Source organism: Moschus berezovskii, chromosome 21 (genome assembly GCF_049115385.1).
Source record: "Moschus berezovskii isolate FMDL1 chromosome 21, NW_MosBer_1.0, whole genome shotgun sequence".
NCBI classification, from domain to species: Eukaryota; Metazoa; Chordata; class Mammalia; order Artiodactyla; family Moschidae; genus Moschus; species Moschus berezovskii.
In genome coordinates this window covers 23,685,258-23,704,115 of record NC_142480.1, presented here as the reverse complement: position 1 = coordinate 23,704,115, position 18,858 = coordinate 23,685,258, and the positions used below count along the sequence as shown (strand labels likewise).

The 18,858-nt window shown below is 40.1% G+C and overlaps 2 long non-coding RNA genes across 2 annotated transcripts in view; one reads left to right on the top strand and one right to left on the bottom strand.

The window, feature by feature from the left end:
* LOC129550528 (uncharacterized) overlaps positions 1-18,858 on the bottom strand; it is a 38,560-nt gene that overhangs the window by 8,470 nt on the left and 11,232 nt on the right. The window contains exon 2 of the long non-coding RNA XR_008684851.2: positions 8,242-8,325. This is a non-coding gene — a long non-coding RNA (uncharacterized LOC129550528). The remainder of the gene's footprint in view (positions 1-8,241; positions 8,326-18,858) is intronic.
* The window catches only part of LOC129550525 (uncharacterized), a 110,049-nt gene continuing 105,143 nt past the window's right edge, over positions 13,953-18,858 (top strand). Inside the window, exon 1 of the long non-coding RNA XR_008684849.2 lies at positions 13,953-14,014. This is a non-coding gene — a long non-coding RNA (uncharacterized LOC129550525). The remainder of the gene's footprint in view (positions 14,015-18,858) is intronic.

Here is an 18,858-nt window from a genome sequence, read left to right as displayed (position 1 = left end):
ATGACCAGGTTATTATGATGAAATTTCCACCAATGATGGTGATCTTGAAGATTTAAAAAAGAGACTCAGTCGGCAATAATGGTTAAAGTACAGTGAGACAGGGACCACTGTCACATTCTGAGATGGTCCACATTCTGTCTATGGGATGGGCTTTAAATAAACTTGCTTTCACTTAAAAAGATATGGTGAGATAAGCACTTTGACATCTTTCTTATAAGGTGGCATGACTTTCCTGGAAATCAATCTGGCAATCAGTTCAGTCACTCAGTCATGTCCGACTCTTTGTGACCCCATGGACTCCAGCATGCCTTACTTCCCTGTCCATCACCAGCTCCCAGATCTTACTCAAACTCATGTCCATTGAGTCAGGGATGCCATCCAGCCATCTCATTCTCTGTCGTCCCCTTCTCCTCCCATGTTCAATCTTTCCCAGCACCAGGGTCTTTTCAAATAAGTCAGTTCTTCACATCAGGTGGCCAAAGTATTGGAACTTCAGCTTCAGCATCAGCCTTTCCATTGAATATTCAGGACCAATTTCCTTTAGGATGGACTGGTTGGATCTCCTTGCATTCCAAGGGATTCTCAAGAGTCTTCTCCAACACCGCAGTTCAAAAGCATCAATTCTTCGGTGCTCAGCTTTCTTTATAGTGCCATTCTCACATTCATACATGACCACTGGAAAAACCATAGCTTTGACTAGACAGACCTTTGTTGGAAAGTAATGTCTCTGCTTTTTAACATGCTGTCTAGGTTGGTCATAGTTTTCCTTCCAAGGAGCAAGCATTTTTTTAATTTCATGGCTACAGTCCCCATCTGCAGTGATTTTGGAGCCCAAAACTATAAAGTCTGTCACTGTTTCCATTGTTTCCCCATCTATTTGCCATGAAGTGATGGGACCGGATGCCATGATCTTAGTTTTCTGGAAGTTGAGTTTTAAGCCAACTTTTTCACTTTCCTCTTTCACTTTCATCAAAAGGCTCTTTAGTTCTTCTTCGCTTTCTACCATAAGGGTGGTATCATCTGTATATCTGAGGTTATTGTTATTTCTCCTGTCAATCTTGATTCCAGTTTGTGCTTCATCCAGCCCAGCATTTCACATGATGTGCTCTGCATATAAATTAAATAAGCAGGGTGAAAATATGCAGCCTACTCCTTTTCCTATTTGGAACCAGTCTAATGTTCCATGTCCAGTTCTAACTGTTGCTTCCTGACCTGCATACAGATTTCTCATGAAGCAGGTAAGGTGGTCTGGTATTCCCATCTCCTGAAGAATTTTCCACAGTTTATTGTGATCCATACAAAGGCTTTGGCAAAGTCAATAAAGCAGAAATAGGTTTTTTTCTGGAACTCTCTTGCTTTTTTAATGATCCAGCAAATATTGGCAATTTGATCTCTGGTTCCTCTACCTTTTCTAAAGCCAGCTTGAACATCTGGAAGTTCACACTTCACATACTGTTGAAAACTGGCTTGGAGAATTTTTAATATTGCTTTGCTAGCATGTGAGATGACTGCAATAGTGTGGTAGTTTGAACCTTCTTTGGCACTGCCTTTCTTTGGGATTGGAATGAAAACTGAGCATTTCCAGTCCTGTGGCCACGGCTGAGTTTTCCAAATTTGCTGGCATGTTGAGTGCAGCACTTTCACAGCATCATCTTTAAGGATTTGAAATAATGCAACTGGAATTCCATCACCTCCGCTAGCTTTGTTCATAGTGATGCTTCCTAAGGCCCACTTGACTTCACATTCCAGAATGTCTGGCTCTAGGTGAGTGATCACACTATCGTGATTATGTGGGTTGTGAATATCTTTTTTGTATAGTTCTTCGGAGTATTCTTGCCACCTCTTCTTCTTAATATCTTCTTCTTCTGTTAGGTCCATACCTTTTCTGTCCTTTATCGTGCCCATCTTTGCATGAAATGTTCCCTTGGTATCTCTAATTTTCTCCAGGAGATCTCTAGTCTTTCTCACTCTATTGTTTTCCTCTATTTCTTTGCATTGATCACTGAGGAAGGCTTTCTTATCTCTCCTTGCTATTCTTTGGAACCCTGCAGTCATGTGGGTATTTTTCTTTTTCTCCCTTGCCTTTTACTTCTCTTCTTTTCTCAACTCTTTGTAAGGCCTCCTTAGACAACCATTTTGCCTTTTTGCAATCCTTTTTCTTGGGGACGGTCTTGATCACTGCCTCCTGTACAAATGTCATGAACATCTGTTCATAGTTCTTCAGGCACTCTGTCTATCAGTTCTAATCCCTAGAGCTACCAGAATTTACACAGGATTGGGGAAACAGACTCTTGGAGGGCAGAAACAAAACCTTGTGTGCACTAGGACCCAGGAGAAAGGAGCAGTGACCCCACAAGAGACTTCCCCAGAGTTTCCTGTGAGTTTCCAGGAGTCTCTTGTGGAGGCATGGGTTGGCAGTAGCCTGCTGTAGGGTCAGGGGCACTTTGTGCAACAGTGCATGCATGGAACCTTTTGAAGGAAGTCACCATTATCTTCATTACCTCCACCATAGTTTGGCCTCAGGTGAAATAACAGGGAGGGAACACAGCCCATCAACAGAAAATTGAACTAAAGATTTACTGAGCATGGCCCCGCCCATCAGAACAATTTGGTAGTATATACTATCAAAAGTCTAAAAATTTCTGTTCTTTGATTTAATAATATCACTTCCAGGAATCTACCCTAAGGAGGTAAACAGTGATTCAGACAAAGATTCTTGTCACTGCCTTATAGACAACAGTTGTGGTAGACTTAGTGGTTAGGGCTCAGTGTCCTTCCAACCTTGTTTTCATTGGCCCCTCTGCTCTGCAGAGACTGAAGGCTAAAACCAGCAGGAGTCTAATATCCCTTACATAGAGGATCCACATGCAAATCAGGTGGATGCACTTATATAGAGAGGGTGAAAGTGAAGCAGAGTTCATCTTCCTGTTGACCCTGGGTGGTGGTGTTTGCTTGCTTTTCTGTCAACACACATGGTGGGAACGTTGAGATTTCCTGAAGAAGCACCCAATGTCCATCACTCATGTGGGGAGTCTCAGGAAAGGCAGTGGCAGTGGTCCTGCTTCCTGGATCACAACCAGAGTGGTGTGAGGTCAGCAACCCCAGCAGGGCTCCCCTGATTTCCACATGTGTTTCCAGAGTTCTAGGAATCATTCCTGGGATCTATCTTAGAGTCCACTCTTTCATACCTACAATTTTACAAGCAACTAGTTCCCTGTTCAGTTCAGTTCTGTTCAGTCACTCAGTCGTGTCCAACTCTTTGCGACCCCATGAATCACAGCACGCCAGGCCTCCCTGTCCATCACCAACTCCCAGAGTTCACTCAAACTCATGTCCATCGAGTCGGTGATGCCATCCAGCCATCTCATTCTCTGTCGTCCCCTTCTCCTCCTGCCCCCAATCCTTCCCAGCATCAGAGTCTTTTCCAGTGAGTCAACTTGTCGCATGAGGTGGCCAAAGTATTGGAGTTTCAGCTTTAGCATCAGTCCTTCCAATGAACACCCAGGATTGATCTCCTTTAGAATGGTATCAAGTGCCTTTTTGCATAACAGAGGCTTCTGGTTCTTGACTCTTGATTAGGATTAGGATTGACTGAAATCTCTAGTAATAATAAAAGGTTAGATATCTTGCAGTGTATCCATTTGATAAAATATATTAATATGCAGATATTAAAAACAATATTTTTAAAGGAAGTGTAATGATAAGGGTTTTTTTCCCTTGGGGGAAAAAGAAAGGAATGAAATTTTAAAAGGGAAAGAACACCTGCTGATGAAACATGATCCCAAAGATGGAGAGGAAATTGACTCAAAATCGTTAGTAGTAGTTACCTGAGGGTAATAGGAATATAGATGATTTTTATTTTATTTGTTATAATTTCTTCTGTTTTCTAATTTTAACAATAAAGCTTATTATGAAATGGTTTTAGTAAGCACATTTTGTGAAATATAAGGAGTAAATCAGTATAGGAAAGAAATGATGGTTGTTATAAAACTAGTGTAACCAGAAGGAAATGGAAATAATAAATAGACAATTTGCTAACTCATAATAATGTTCATTTTTAAAGTGTCACATACACTTGTTGACCAAGCTTATTTAGAAGCTATTAATTGGAACATTTTTGTACACTGGTTTTATAGCAACCATCTTTTCTTTTCTGTACTGATTTCCTCCTTACATTTCCCTGGGGGCTCAGACAGTAAAGAATCTGCCTGCAAGGCAGGAAACCCTGGTTCAATCCCTGGAGTAGGGAATGGCTACCCACTCTAGTAGTCTTGCCTGGAGAATTCCATGGACAGGAGCCTGGCGGGCTGTAGTCCGTGGGGTTGCAAAGAGTCAGAAACAACTGAGCAACTAACGCTTTTTCATGAAATGTGCTTATTAAGATCATGTTACAATACATTTCATTGTTTTTTGAAAGTGGTATTTGGCTGATATCCAAAAGGACTTCATATCATTATATTTAAAGTATTTTCCTTTGCTTTCTATCCTGTATAAAAGATTAAAAAAAAAAGAGGTACTAGGTGACAGATAATAGAAGGTACTAGTATTCCACTTAATAAAGATAGAATCAGTTGACAGTCTCATTTATATCAAAGCTGTAACTGTACTATACAGACTATCTCAATTTTGGAGGAAAGTAATTATGCTTTTATTTATTATCTCAGTTTTAGAATTAATGTTGTGATCATGATACGTTGAATTAGACATTAAAGTTCTGATTAGTCTGTCATCGGAGAATCATAGATTTTTAATCTTAAAGTTTTGTCTTGCATATTGCCCAGCTCTATTTAAACTATTTCCAGCAGATGAAAACTCACCCTGTTGAACACCAACAATGAAGAACATTCTACCTTCTGGGTAATTTATTTCTATTACAGTTAAGAAAATTACTTCTCGAAGTTTAATTTCTTACTCCACTGTTTCAGCTTATTTCTTTTGGATCCAGTTTTAATATTGATGGCGAGTAATGGTCTAAATGCACTTCTTTAATAGTTAGCATTTATTTTTCTATTATTCCTGACTTTTCACACCCCAGGCTAGGAAATCTCACTTTCTACCATTGTTTCTGTTACCGACCCTCTCGGATCTAGTAAACCCCAAACGGGTCCTTGCCTTGCCTGGTGATGTTCAAGACAATTGAACAAGACCAGGTTCAGCAAAGCAGAGGAGAAAATTTATTCATTGATCAAGGAATGGAAAAGGGAGAGCTTATGCTTTAAGACAACTTCTCCTCAAAGGGAGGAAAGTGGGGGACTCTTAAGGGGTAAGAGGCATCATCAGCAACTGGGGAAAGGGTCGGAGATTTCTAAGAACAGCTGGGACACGCACAGCCTCTCAGGCTCTTTGCACAGGGCACTAACTGTGCCTAGCAAGGTGTCAGTCCCTCCTTGGGGTGGAGATCTTAGCATGGTAATGAAGCTGAGGCAACTTTCAAACACTTGGGTTTCCTTTGCCAGGCACTGCTCTTACAGTTTGGCTGGAACTGGTTCACAGCAGTTAACTGTCACATTTCCTTCAAAGGGTAACTGAAAAACATCTTTGACAAACATCAGGTGTTTTGAAATAAAAGTAGAAATTAATTAAAGTGGAGATTATTTTTTCTACTCCCTGGGATACTTATGGGTGACATTTTCACTTTTTTTCCCCATTGCTATCACAGTCCATGGGATATGCCCCTATAGGATGATCCCCACCAGAAAAATACATGAAGGTCTGAAGGACCAGGTTCCTTCTATCAATCAGTGTCTGAGAAGACCTAAACTCTTTGTGGATCTGAAGAGGAGGAATCGGTGCTGGGAACTCTTTCTTTGTATTCTTCCTTGGAGATGAAATAAAGTGAGAACTGATAAGGGAGAATGTAAGATTTCCAAGTACACCAGAAAAAGAGCTATCTTTTGCAGGCTAGAGGAGAGGCAAAGAAACCAAGTCAGCTGTGAAGGTGGTAGTTGGTGGTTTAGTCACTAAGTCACGTCCGACTCTTGCAACCCCACAGTTTATAGCCCACCAGGGTCCTCTGTCCATGTAATTCCCCAGGCAAGAATACTGGAGTGGGTTGCCATTTCTTTCTCAAGGGGGTCTTCTTGACCTTGGGATTGAACCCTGGTCTCCTACATTGCAGGCGGATTCTTTATTGACTGAGCCACCAGGGAAGCCCCTCAGCCTTGTAGATCCATAGCTAAACCATGGTTGTCGTGGGTTTACAAATGTGTGCCTTGTGAATAGGCCTAGTTCACAGTTTTCTGTTCTCCAGAGTGGAGGCTTGACTTTTAGGATTTAAAGTGAGGATGTAGGGACTTCCCTGGTGGTCCAGTGGTTAAAAAAGTGCCTTGCAATGCAGGGGACACAGGTTTGGTCTCTGGCTAGGAAACTAGGACCCCACATGCTGCCGAGCAGCTAAGCCTGCACCACAGCTATTGAGCCCATGCATTCCAGAGTCCACACGCCACAACCGAGGCCCAGTGCAGCCAAGTAAACAAATGTTTTTAAAAAGTAAATAAAATGATGGCATATTTTGAGGCAGTTTTTGCTGGGAGTGGGGACCTCTCTGCAGCCATCTTTCTTCCTGGAGTGACTTCTCACAGATTCTTCACTGTTGGTCTCCTGTATACCTGTACCAAGTATGGCAACAGTTTGCTGATTGGTGCTGATAAAACTGACTGCTAAGGAGGGAGAAGGCATGTTGCCTGGGTTAATCAAGGGAAGTGTCACGGAAAAGGAGAATTTGAGTTGGGCTCCTAGCTAATGGGTATGATTTGACTGGGGAAGATAGTGACTTGCCTGAGCAAGACAATTATATTCCTCACGTTGGCCATGAGCAATGAATAATGCTAGAGACAGACTCTAGGTCATGTCTTCCTGGGTGTGTATGTGAGGACCCCACCAGAGTTTGTGGCTGAGGGATCTCAATCATATCTTTAATTGGTTAATTAAACTGTCAGCTTCTTTCATTTTTCAGATAAAAATTTTAGAAATCTCATTTTGTTAACATGACGAGAAAACACTCTCTAAATGTGGAAATGCAATCCTATAATTTTATTGGCTTATCTCTAAAATCCTACTTTTATACTCATGAAACAAGATCGTCTACTATGAAAAATAATCCCAGTAAATGCCTTTTGTTTTTGCTGTTTTTCAGTCATTCAGTTGTGTCCAAGTCCTTGTGACCCAAGGACTGCAGCACACCAGGCTTCCTTGTCCTTCACTATCTTCCTGAGTTGTTCAAACTCATGTCCACTGAGTCAGTGATGCCATCCAACCATCTCATCCTGTGTCACCCCCTGCTTCTGTGCCTTAGTGTCATTAAGAAACGAGCGTGGGAGGGAGGTTCAAAGGAGACATGTGTATACCTGTGGCTGATTCATGTTGATGTATGGCAGAGATCAACACAATATTGTAAAGCAATTATTCTCCAACTAAAAGTAAATAGATTTAAAAAAAAAGGAAATGAGCAAACTGAGATGGTGAAATGAAGGTGAAATCTATCCCTTAAAGAGGAATAATGAGACCAGGAGAACAAATACAACTGGAGCTGCCATACATGGAGAAATGGTTCTGTGACAGACTATGTGGCGATGAGAGTAAGCAATGGCTGCCCGTTTTTACAGAGGAAAACATGAAACTGATGTCAGGTAAAGATTGATCCAACCAGTCCATTCTAAAGGAGATCAGTCCTGGGTATTCATTGGAAGGACTGATGCTAAAGCTGAAACTCCAATACTTGGGCCACCTCATGCGACGAGTTGACTCACTGGAAAAGACTCTGGTGCTGGGAAGGATTGGGGGCGGGAGGAGAAGGGTACGACAGAGAATGAGATGGCTGGATGGCATCACCGACTCGATGGACATGAGTTTGAGTGAACTCCGGGAGTTGGTGATGGACAGGGAGGCCTGGTGTGCTGTGATTCATGGGGTCGCAAAGAGTCGGACACGACTGAGCGACTGAACTGAACTGAACTGAAAGATTGATCCATGAATTTGGAAGAGGTAAAAAGCCATGAACTTAATTCAGAGCTCAAGGGTGGTCTGGATTATAAATACCACCTGACAGAATTATTTGGTAACTAAACACAGAGACAGGCTTTTCTTACATACTCTTTAACCCTCTTATTTCCAACAAGAGTTAGTGCAGCATGCCCTTGCTAGTAATTCCAGAGCAAATTTGTCAGAAGAGTTCAGAAATTGAGACGGGGAGAAATGGCACCTCTCTGATGTGTTTTCTAAAATTTATGAACTTTGACTTACCTAAACTGTAGCTTCTGCTTTTTATTGAAAGGCAGAGTGTGTTTTAGCAACACTGGTGATTTTCAGTGACAGCTAAAAATACAGCTGAAAAAGGAGATAGGAAAAAGTACTTAATGTTTGTGGTAAATGGAATCTAAATCATCCTTTCAATGAAAGCACCACAATTTCATGTTTTTGAAAGAACGAACACAATGCACTCTAAGCTCAGACAAATGAGTTTACCTAGGGGAAATCACAAGCAAGCAGTCAAAGCCTGATATCATTTATTTCTTGTAGACTGAGCAAACTATTCTCTAAAAACAAGTTAGACTTGCCCTTGGCAAGCACTTAGAGTGCTTGGGGTCTATATCATGTCAATATTAGGTGTCCCTCCAAACATCCCTTGGTGCCACTGTCAGAATTGGAAGTTGGGGCTGGATAGACTATTGTTTCTAGTTAATAAGAATGGTCTCATGAATCTTTGTTTGAATGAGGGAAATCCAGCAGGAGAATCTGGCCAAAGTTTGGAAAGGACAGACATGACAGCACAGCCCCATTGGAGTTCTGTCCTCATTTTTGCTGGAGGGTGCTGGCAGCAGATCCCACTATAGCCTCTGAAGTTGCAGGAGTAAACCCTCCATGCAGCACTAGGTATCTCTGTTCTCTTTCCTTCACAATTAGGGAGAAAGGATGAGAACCCACCAGAGAGTACATATTATTACAACAGATCTGGATTTCAGTTCTGCAATACTTCCTTTTAAAATATTCTATCTACTGTTCTAGCAGCTTCTCTGATGATTCAGAAAGTGAAAAATCTGCTTGCAATTCAGGATACCCGGGTTTGTTCCCTGGGTTGGGAAGATCCCCTGGAAAAGGGAATGGCTACCCACTCCAGTATTCTTGCCTGGAGAATTCCATGGACAGAGGAGCCTGGCGGGCTACAGACTATGGGTCGCAAAGAATTGGACATGACTGAACAATTAACTCTTTCTTCTCACTGTTATATTCATCACCCCACTATGCTCACAAACTTCTCATATAGAACTGAAGTTGCATTTATAAATGTGGTGGCAGACGGACTGGATCAAAAAATTTAAGAATCCGCCATCTGCAAGATTATTACCTCGCACACAGGTGATGCTTAAGAAACACTTATGGAATGAATGAATGAACCCTATTTGCATGACACGTGAAATGTGCCCCTGAGAAGCCAGAAACCAGGCTTCTGGGTTTCTGCAGTTCATGTAACTCTATTACTTTCTGGTGGGGATTGGCAGCCTCACATTCCTTAGAGTAGCTTTGCTACATTGAGGAAGAATTTCATTTCGAGCAGTAAACACCAACTATTAATATAACCCAGTACAGAGCTCTGCAGAAATAGATTTATCTGATGTTTTTGACTGATCTAGCATCTAAATATTGGCCAGCCAGGGCACCATTTTTAGGTTTGGGTACACTACATATATTCTTTGGCAAGGATGGTTTATTTGTGTTTTACCTTCTTATCATGCATTATGGTTTGTGAGACAGTAAATTAAAATTATAAGTGAGCAAAATAAATGAAACATTATAAGTGAATAACACTGTGGTTCTCCCAACTCCTGGATGAAATGTTAAATGTGGCGTCCAGGGCCCTATATTCCCCAGCCCCTGACCCAAAATTCTTATTCAGCCTGGGGTTAAGGCCTAGGAATCTTCATTTTAACAAATGCAAGAACTCAATGCGAAAGGTCTATGGATCTTACTTTAAGAAGCATCGGTTGTGTGAATCTTGTAAAACATGTGCAAAAGAAAACTTTAATTGTTAGTAAATTTTGCATAGAAATAGCAAACAGTTATTGACCAGCTTCTGTGCTCTAGTCTCCTGATCTAGCTAGGTCACCTTGTTTCCCCTCTTTCCAGATGAGGAAACCAAGACATGGAGAGATGAGCAGACAGCTGAGTGGCACAAGGTGGTCTGACCCACTGTCCACTCTCTTGACCTTGTGTCAAACTGCCTCTCCCATTACTGAATGCCTTTCAGTAAATGCCTGAGAAGTGACCCCTTGATTCTTCCAGGAATTCTACCTACTACTGTTCTCTCTGTTATTATTCAGGTTTCAATAGTCATGGATGGAAAGTCCTCAAAGTGAAGAGAAGTTGTGATGTCAGGACCCTGCGGGGTACCAATCGGCAGGTCCACAACATAGCATGTGCTTCTAGGTTATAAGCTGACCCTCGGCTGGTGGAAACATGGGTTTGATCCAGTCTAATGCTTTTACATTTTGAAAAATCTATACATTGGTTAAAGTTTTTGCCTGTTCAGGAGGAAATAAATCTCTTGCCTGAGGTGTTATCTCTAAAATTGTTTGGAATTAGGTGGCTTTGAACATTAGTGCTGCTGAAACAAATATAGATTAAATTTCGGTTGACAGAATTTTGACTAAATCAGACATTTAAGCATTATGAAAACAGCTATTTTCCTTTAACAGTCAAGTATTGCCCTTAAAATGGGTAAACTAATGTGAAAGTAACAACTGAGATTTCATGAAAGACTGTGATAGGTAACGCAAATACATATGCTATTATGGTCCAGACAAAAAGAATGACCAGTTTACACATAAAAGGATTTTATCAATTTACTTGTAATTCACTCTTTAATCTGTAAGTTTTTAAAAAATTAAAGTATATGGATTACTTCAAGGAAGTCTCAGACTTCTCCCTTATTTCTTGATGTATTTTTCTCCTCTTTCTTTTCCCCCTCTCTTTTCTTTCTCTGTAACTGCTGGCACTTTAATGTAGAAAATAGGCTCATTCATCTTATCTTCTAACGAGCTTTGATTGTACAGTGTAAGAAAACCTACAGTCTGGAGAGGCATGTTAATGTTGGATTCTAAGAGCCCCAGCATTTGTACTTTTGACTCTATCATCTTTTATCACGTAACAAAAGGCATAAAAACCAACAGAACACGCTATCTACAGAAAATACCTGTAATTGTTTTGTTAACCCAAGAGTTGACCCCTTAGCATGTAATTTCAGGTTTAAAATAAGATCAAAGGCCACAGTTTGGGTTATGTCTGCACTGTGACCTGCCCCACCATCTGAATTCCCTACAGAAAGCATCAGTTTTTTTCATTACCATCTCCTCATGCCCGGCAAGCTGGGGCACAGAGTATTTGAGGATGAATTGTTTGCTCTATGAGGAATTTGGGAGGTGTGCACAGCACTATCTTAGCTACCTGATATGGCACTTTGGAACCTGTGATGTGTGATCTTTTCAGAGTCACTGTGGTTTGTTGAAAGGATACTGGATGGTGAGTCAGGAAATAGGAGTTCTTTCATTGCTTCTGGGATTTTAAACAGTTTTCCTCGGCACTTTAGGCTACAGTTTCCTCATAGATAAAGTAAAATGGTTGGGCTAAATGGTTTTTTTCTGTCTCTTCTGGCTTTAAAATTTATGTTTTAAAATGTTTCTACCATTATTTATTTCTTTTTTATCTTTAAATTTTGAAATAAATCTTCCCGAAAAGTAGCAAGAACAGTACCAGACAACTCCTGTTTACCCTTGACTCAGTTTCACCAATTGTTAATGTTTTGGTTCGCCTTTCATATGTCTGTGCTGTGCTGTGCTGAGTCACTTCACTTGTGTCTGACTCTTTGGGACCCTGTGGACTGTAGCCCTCCAGGCTCCTCTGTCCTTGGGATTCTCCAGGCAAGAATGCTGGAGTGGGTTGCAATGCCCTCCTCCAAGGGATCTTTCCAACCCAGGGACTGAACCCGCATCTCTTATGTTTCATGCATTGGCAGGTGGGTTCTTTACCACTAGTGCCACCTGGGAAGTCCTCATATATCTATACGTATATATATTTTTAAATATTAGTTGAGAATTCCTTCAGAAATACATTTCCAGGTACAACGATGCTTTCTTACATAACCATGATAAAGTTATCCAACTCTAGAGAGTTAACCTTTATTCAGTACTATGATCTAACAAGTAGCCCATATTTAAATTTTGTCAATTGTCTGATGATATTTTCTATGTCAGTTTTTCCCCTATTCCAGGCTGACACATTGCATTTAGTTGTCATGTCTCTTTGAATCTGGAACAGTCCTTTCTTTGTCATGTAGGGCTTTGACATTTTCAAAAATTACTGGCCAGTTTTTTTGTAGAAAGTCTTTTAACCTTTTTTTTTTTCTGATATTTCCTCATAATTAGATTCAGGCTATGTCTCTTTAGCAGGAATACTGTATTCAGTAATATTGTGCTCTTCTCAGTACATCACATCAGGAGGTACATAATGCCATGAAGTTAAAAATATTTTTGAGATATAAATTTATGGAGGAGTGTAGTTTTTCCATTCTCATTGGTTTGGGGATCTATCTAAAAGACTATTAACAAACAGAAATCAGTTCAGTTCAGTTCAGTTCAGTCGCTCAGTCGTGTCCGACTCTCCGCGACCCCATGAATCACAGCACGCCAGGCCTCCCTATCCATCACCAACTCTCTGAGTTCACTCAAACTCATGTCCACAGAGTCGGTGATACCATCCAGCCATCTCATTCTCGGTTGTCCCCTTCTCCTCCCGCCCCCAACCTTTCCCAGCATCAGAGTCTTTTCCAGTGATTCAACTTGTCGCATGAGGTGGCCAAAGTATTGCAGTTTCAGCCTCAGCATCAGTCTTTCCAATGAACACCCTCAGTTCAGTTCAGTTCAGTTCAGTCGCTCAGTCGTGTCCGACTCTCCGCGACCCCATGAATCACAGCACGCCAGGCCTCCCTGTCCATCACTAACTCCCGGAGTACACTCAAACTCATGTCCACAGAATCGGTGACGCCATCCAGCCATCTCATTCTCCGTCGTCCCCTTCTCCTCCCGCCCCCAACCTTTCCCAGCATCACCCTAGCAGTTACTAAATTACCCAAATTCTGGAATTCTTTAGATTAAATAAGCTGGTTGCCTATATTTTTTAGTTTTCATTGAAATAATTTTATTTGCATGTTAGAGAACCTTAAGATAACTATTTCTACTCTCACCTAAAGAAATCTTGTAAGCTTGAAAAGCGTTTTGAAGAAGATTCAGATACCTTTATGCAGGAGCCCACATGATGTGTTTATTATCTTGAAAGAAAGAAATCCTCAGGACCATCTTGCTAACATTACGCCAGATAGGCTTGTGAAGGCTAACCAGAAGATGAAGTCACACAGTAGAACAAGAAGAACAAGAACTGTGTTCTCTTGACCTTCACTCTAATACTTTTTCACTACATTGTTGTTCCCATTAATCTTTCTTTGGAAGCAAGTCTGGCTAAAAGAAGGAAAAAGAAAGTGGTTAGTCAATGACTATCTAACATATTTCACAGTGCCCCCAGAGTAGCACCATGGACCAGTTCTAGTGATGTCCCTGATGAAAAAGTAGCCACCTTGGATTCACTGGGTCATTTTGGGACAGTGTAGTGTTACTGCCCAGCAGTAGATGGCATTGTTAAGATACATTGATTTCATTATGAAATCTGGAAAAGGGAGGTAGTACTCCAGAGAATTACTATGCGGTTGTTCCAACTAAGGGACTTCCCTGGTGGTTCAGATAGTAAAGAGTTTGCTTATGACGTGGCAGACCTGGGTTTGATGGCACCTGTGAGGCTGAGGGTTGCTGAGTATTAGTCTCCTATTACACAAGCTCCAACCTGGCTTGTTCCTGGGGTTGACAAGGTCTATAGGGTTTATGTTTAAGATCATGGATTTGGAATCAGATCTGGATTCCAATCTACACTGTGTAGGAGACTTGCTTTCTCTGAGCCTCTGTTTTTTTCAACTGTAAGTTAGAAATACTTCATTCACTTGGTAAAGTTCCAGCAATTCTATCATCTCTCTGATGTTTGTTTTATTCTCCTCTAACATGATTTAACTGTGGTTTTAGATATTTTTGTTTGTTTGTTTTTTGCAAATAATGTAAATCTTAAACTTTGCTTCAAGTGTTTGGTAATCCATTTAGCATTGGGAAAGCATTTATTATTTACCTCACTCTTAATACTGGCAACTTGGGAATATATATGATCTTTCTTTATATTTCTTAGCTAAAGAAACCTTTATATTTCTTAGCTAAATATAGCCTTTTATTTCTTAGCTAAAGAAATATATTTTAGAGCATTTCTTACCTTTGATCTGTTTATATGATGTTTACATAAGAAAAAAATATCATGCATTCAATTTTTCTGATGTCTAATTTAGTTTAAATATTTGATTTTTAGTTTAAAGTAACTAGATAGTTGGTAGTTTTCATTTAGATAGAAAATATCATGAAAATATAAGTGTCTTATTTCATGAACCCGTTTTTTGTTTTCTTAGAATGAGTAGGTAAGATAATTTATAAATCACATACCTAAGAAGCCTCAAAAAATCTGGAAATAGCATCATCTCCATAATCCTTGATGAATTCAGGCCTTGATTATTTGCATTGAATGCAAACTTTACTGGCTCATCATAATACTGTTTAAACACCTCACTTAAATTATGCAGATAAAAATTGTATTCTGTCCCTTTACTTTAAAAAAGCCTTAAAGAGATAATTAAAACTATGTTTAACGAAATGCTTTAGATGAGAAAAATCATAAATAAGGGAATTTAATTCATCTTTGCTTCTTTTAAAAAAGAAAATAATTTACTTTTCTATCTTGGGACAGAAGTTTGTACCTTGTAGAACCGTGACATCACATGAAATGTTGACATCTGTTATCAACCTAATTAACTATTTGCTGTTCAAATTGTGGTGAAAGTACATTGAGACTTCTTTTGTACTCTTATCGGTTGTTTAATACCAAATTGCCTGGCATCTGTGTATCAAGGCTTTGATCTAATACTCTCTCAGTTGTTGGCTCAGGCACAAGAGACTACAGAGTACACAAAACTGTCGCTGCAGACTCCAGGGAGAAAAGAAGCCTGGATATACAGCCCTGATTAGTTAAGTCAGTCAATATTTGCATGATGCAATGATAATGCCTTCTTTATGTTAGACTGTTATTTTACTGAAGCAAGTAGGAAACTTCTTTTCAAGAACTTAGTGTAGTTTTTAGAAATTCTCTGCTCCCTCCCATCAGGTACATATGTGGCATATTTTCTTTCATCTCTGTCCATTTTCCTTCCTGCCTTCAACATTTGACCATATACAAATTCAACCCAATACCTATCCTTGAGGAGTCTACATTATTTTTTAAGATTTATATATAAAAGAATTTTGATGAAGTTTGGATCATGCCTGCAATATGTCAGAATCTTAAAATCAGATTTATTTAATACCTTAAATACAGAAACTGCTTATTTTATTCCTATTCTCTAATCTTCAATTAGTTGATTTGTAAACTCAAAACTCTGGTGTATTGATTCTGCCTTCTAGAATAGCCCCCAGGCTTCTACGTATTTTAATATTACTCAAAGGATACGAGAAATAAATCTTATAAAATTGATATTTGAATGAAGGGAATAGAAAGCTGTAATATGTTGAGCTCTAAGCAAAAGTCAAAATTTTCCTTATCATCTCCTTTGTCTTACATTATTTTAGAATTCTTGGCCTTGACAGTGAGGATTTGATACTATGAGGTTGTGTTTATACCCAGCAAATTCTGTTATCTGAGATATTCTTTCTCTTTCTATCCTTCTTTCCATTTTTCCCCTGTTTTTAATATACGAAAAGGAGTCAATGGTGATAAAACCACCAGACTGGTATTCCCTTTAAAGTCTTTCAATTAACAACTATGGAATAATCTGAGGGAACAAGCACTGTGCCGTTTGCTGGAAGGGAATGAAATGAGATACAGTCCCTACCCTCAGAGAGTGTATAGTTCAGAACATGAGTTGACCTGCAACTTCAAGTAAGGAGCATGAAGGAATATAGGGATTATGATCAAGTTCTGTATAATGTACTATGGATGTTGAGGAAGAAGTGATCAATTCTGCCTGGGCTGGATGGTCTGATGGGCTTGGAGGCAAAGGGAGCACAGGAAAGGCTTTGTGAAGGAGCATCCAGGCAGAGAAAGCAATATGAGCAAAGGTAAAGAAGTAGAACAATAGGGACAATTGAAGTATTAAAATTTTATCATGAGTTGGGATGTAAGGAGGAAGAAAATTGAGATACAAATGGCTGTAGAAGTCAGTAGAAACTAGATCATGGAAGGCCTTGCAAATGAGTTTGCGTTTTATCTTAAAATGGTAAGATATCGTAACATTTGTATAGCAGGCCATGATTGGATTTATAATAGAAAAACATTATGGAAGTAGGATGAAGGATAAGCCAGAAGGGTGAGATGAGAAGCAGGAAGAATAATAACTAGGAGACTATAGGAGCAATTAGCCTGTTCTGGGACCTCTGGTCCCTCTTCAGAATAATGTGTGTACACAGACAGGCTTTCCAGGTGGTGCTAGTGGTAAAGAATCTGCCTGCCAATGCAGGAGACATCAGAGACAAGGGTTCAGTCCCTGGGTTGGGAAGATTCCCTGGAGGAGGGCATGGGAACCCACTCCAGTATTCTTGCCTGGAGAATCCCATGGACAGGGGAACCCGGTAGGCCACTGTCCACAGGGTTGGAAAGAGTCAAACATGATTGAAGTGACTTAGCATGCACACACACGTGTACAATCACACATACACTGTACATGAAACATCAGTGGCTCACAAATCTCTTGAAATCTATTCATGGATTCATGCAGATTCCATGTTAAGAACTTTAATAGATGATAAGGGAATAAATGAATGCAGTAGCATGAAGATAGAAACCGCTGGACGGGAGAGGTATAACTATGAATTTCTAGAACTTGTTTGACAGATTGAATATGAGAGTAAAGGATAGCAAGGAGTCTCAGATAACTCCCAGGATTCTAACTATGGTTACTGGATGGACAATAGAGCTTTGATCAAGAAAAAATACATATAGAGAGAGGAATGTTTGGGGGATTATTGGAATATTTGTGGAATATCCTGGTGGAGATATTAGAAGGTAGGTATAAATAAGGATCTTGAGTTTAGTAAGAGGGGAGGGTTAGACTAAAGATACTGATATTCTAGAATCTCAAATCGGTAAATAGAGATTAAACCCATATGTTGAGGGAAGAGCATGGAGATCACATAGAGTAAGGAAGAAAGGCCAGGCAATAGTCTGTGGGGAGCACCAATTTTGAAGGATCTATCAAAGAAAGAGGAGTGAGTGAAGGAGACTGAGAGGCAGAAGGAAAAGATAGAGTGAAGAGTCTTAGAAGCTAAAGGAAGAAATAACATAAAGGAAAGAATGGTTCACAACATCAAATTTTTCAAGGACAAAGACAGTAAAGTTTTCATTATACATGACAACTAGGTAGTTAGTTATGACTCCTGTCAGAAGAGTTCCAATGGAATTGGGGGTGGGTGAAGGTAATAAGCCAAGCTATTGAAAGTCACAGTAAAGGGGAGATGAGAAAGTGGCTCTGGACTATTCCTCCAAGGACATTGACTGTGATGGTAAGGTGAATGATGAGTTTACAGTTTTTCTGGATCAAAATACATGTCCATTTTCGGTGTAGAGAGATATAACTGATTCAGTTCAGTTCAGTCTCTCAGTCATGTCCGACTCTTTGTGAGCCCATGGACTGTAGCACACCAGGCTTCCCTGTCCATCACTCCAACCATCTCATCCTCTGTCATTCCCTTCTCCTCCTGCCCTCAATCTTTCCCAGCATCAGGGTCTTTTCAAATGAGTCAGCTCTCTGCATCAGGTGGTCACAGTATTGGAGTTTCAGCTTCAACATCAGTTCTTCCAATGAACACCTAGGACTGATCGCCTTTAGGGTGGACTGGTGGGATCTCCTTACAGTCCAAGGGACTCTGAAGAGTCTTCTCCAACATCACAGTCCAAAAGCATCAATTCTTCGGTGCTCAGCTTTTGTTATAGTCAAACTCTCACATACATACATGACCACTGGAAAAACCATAGCCTTGACTACATGGACCTTTGTTGGCCAAGTAATGTCTCTGCTTTTTAATATGCTGTCTAGGTTGTCATAACTTTCCTTCCAAGGAGTAAGTGTCTTTAAATTTCATGGCTGAAGTCACCATCTGCAGTGATTTTGGAGCCCCCCAAAATAAAGTTTGTCACTGTTTCCATTGTTGCCCCATCTGTTTGCCATGAAGTGATGGGACCGGATGCCATGATCTTAGTTTTCTGAATGTTGAGTTTTAAGCCAGCTTTTTCACTCTCCTCTTTCACTTTCATCAAGAGGCTCTTTAGTTCTTTTTCACTTTCTGCCATAAGGGTGGTGTCATTTGCATATCTGAGGTTATTGATATTTCTCCTGGCAATCTTGATTCCAGTTTGTGCTTCATCCAATCCAGCATTTTGCATGATGTACTCTGCATATAAATTAAATAAGCAGGATGACAATATACTGCCTTGATGTACTCCTTTTCCTATTTGGAACTCAGTCTGATGTTCCATGTCCAGTTCTAACTGTTGCTTCCTGACCTGCATACAGATTTCTCAGGAGGCAGGTCAGGTGATCTGGTATTCCTATCTCTTGAAGAATTTTTCACAGTTCGTTGTGATCCACACAGTCAAAGGCTTTGATATAGTCAATAAAGCAGAAATAGATGTTTTTCTGGAACTCTCTTGCTTTTTCGATGATCCAACAAATGTTGG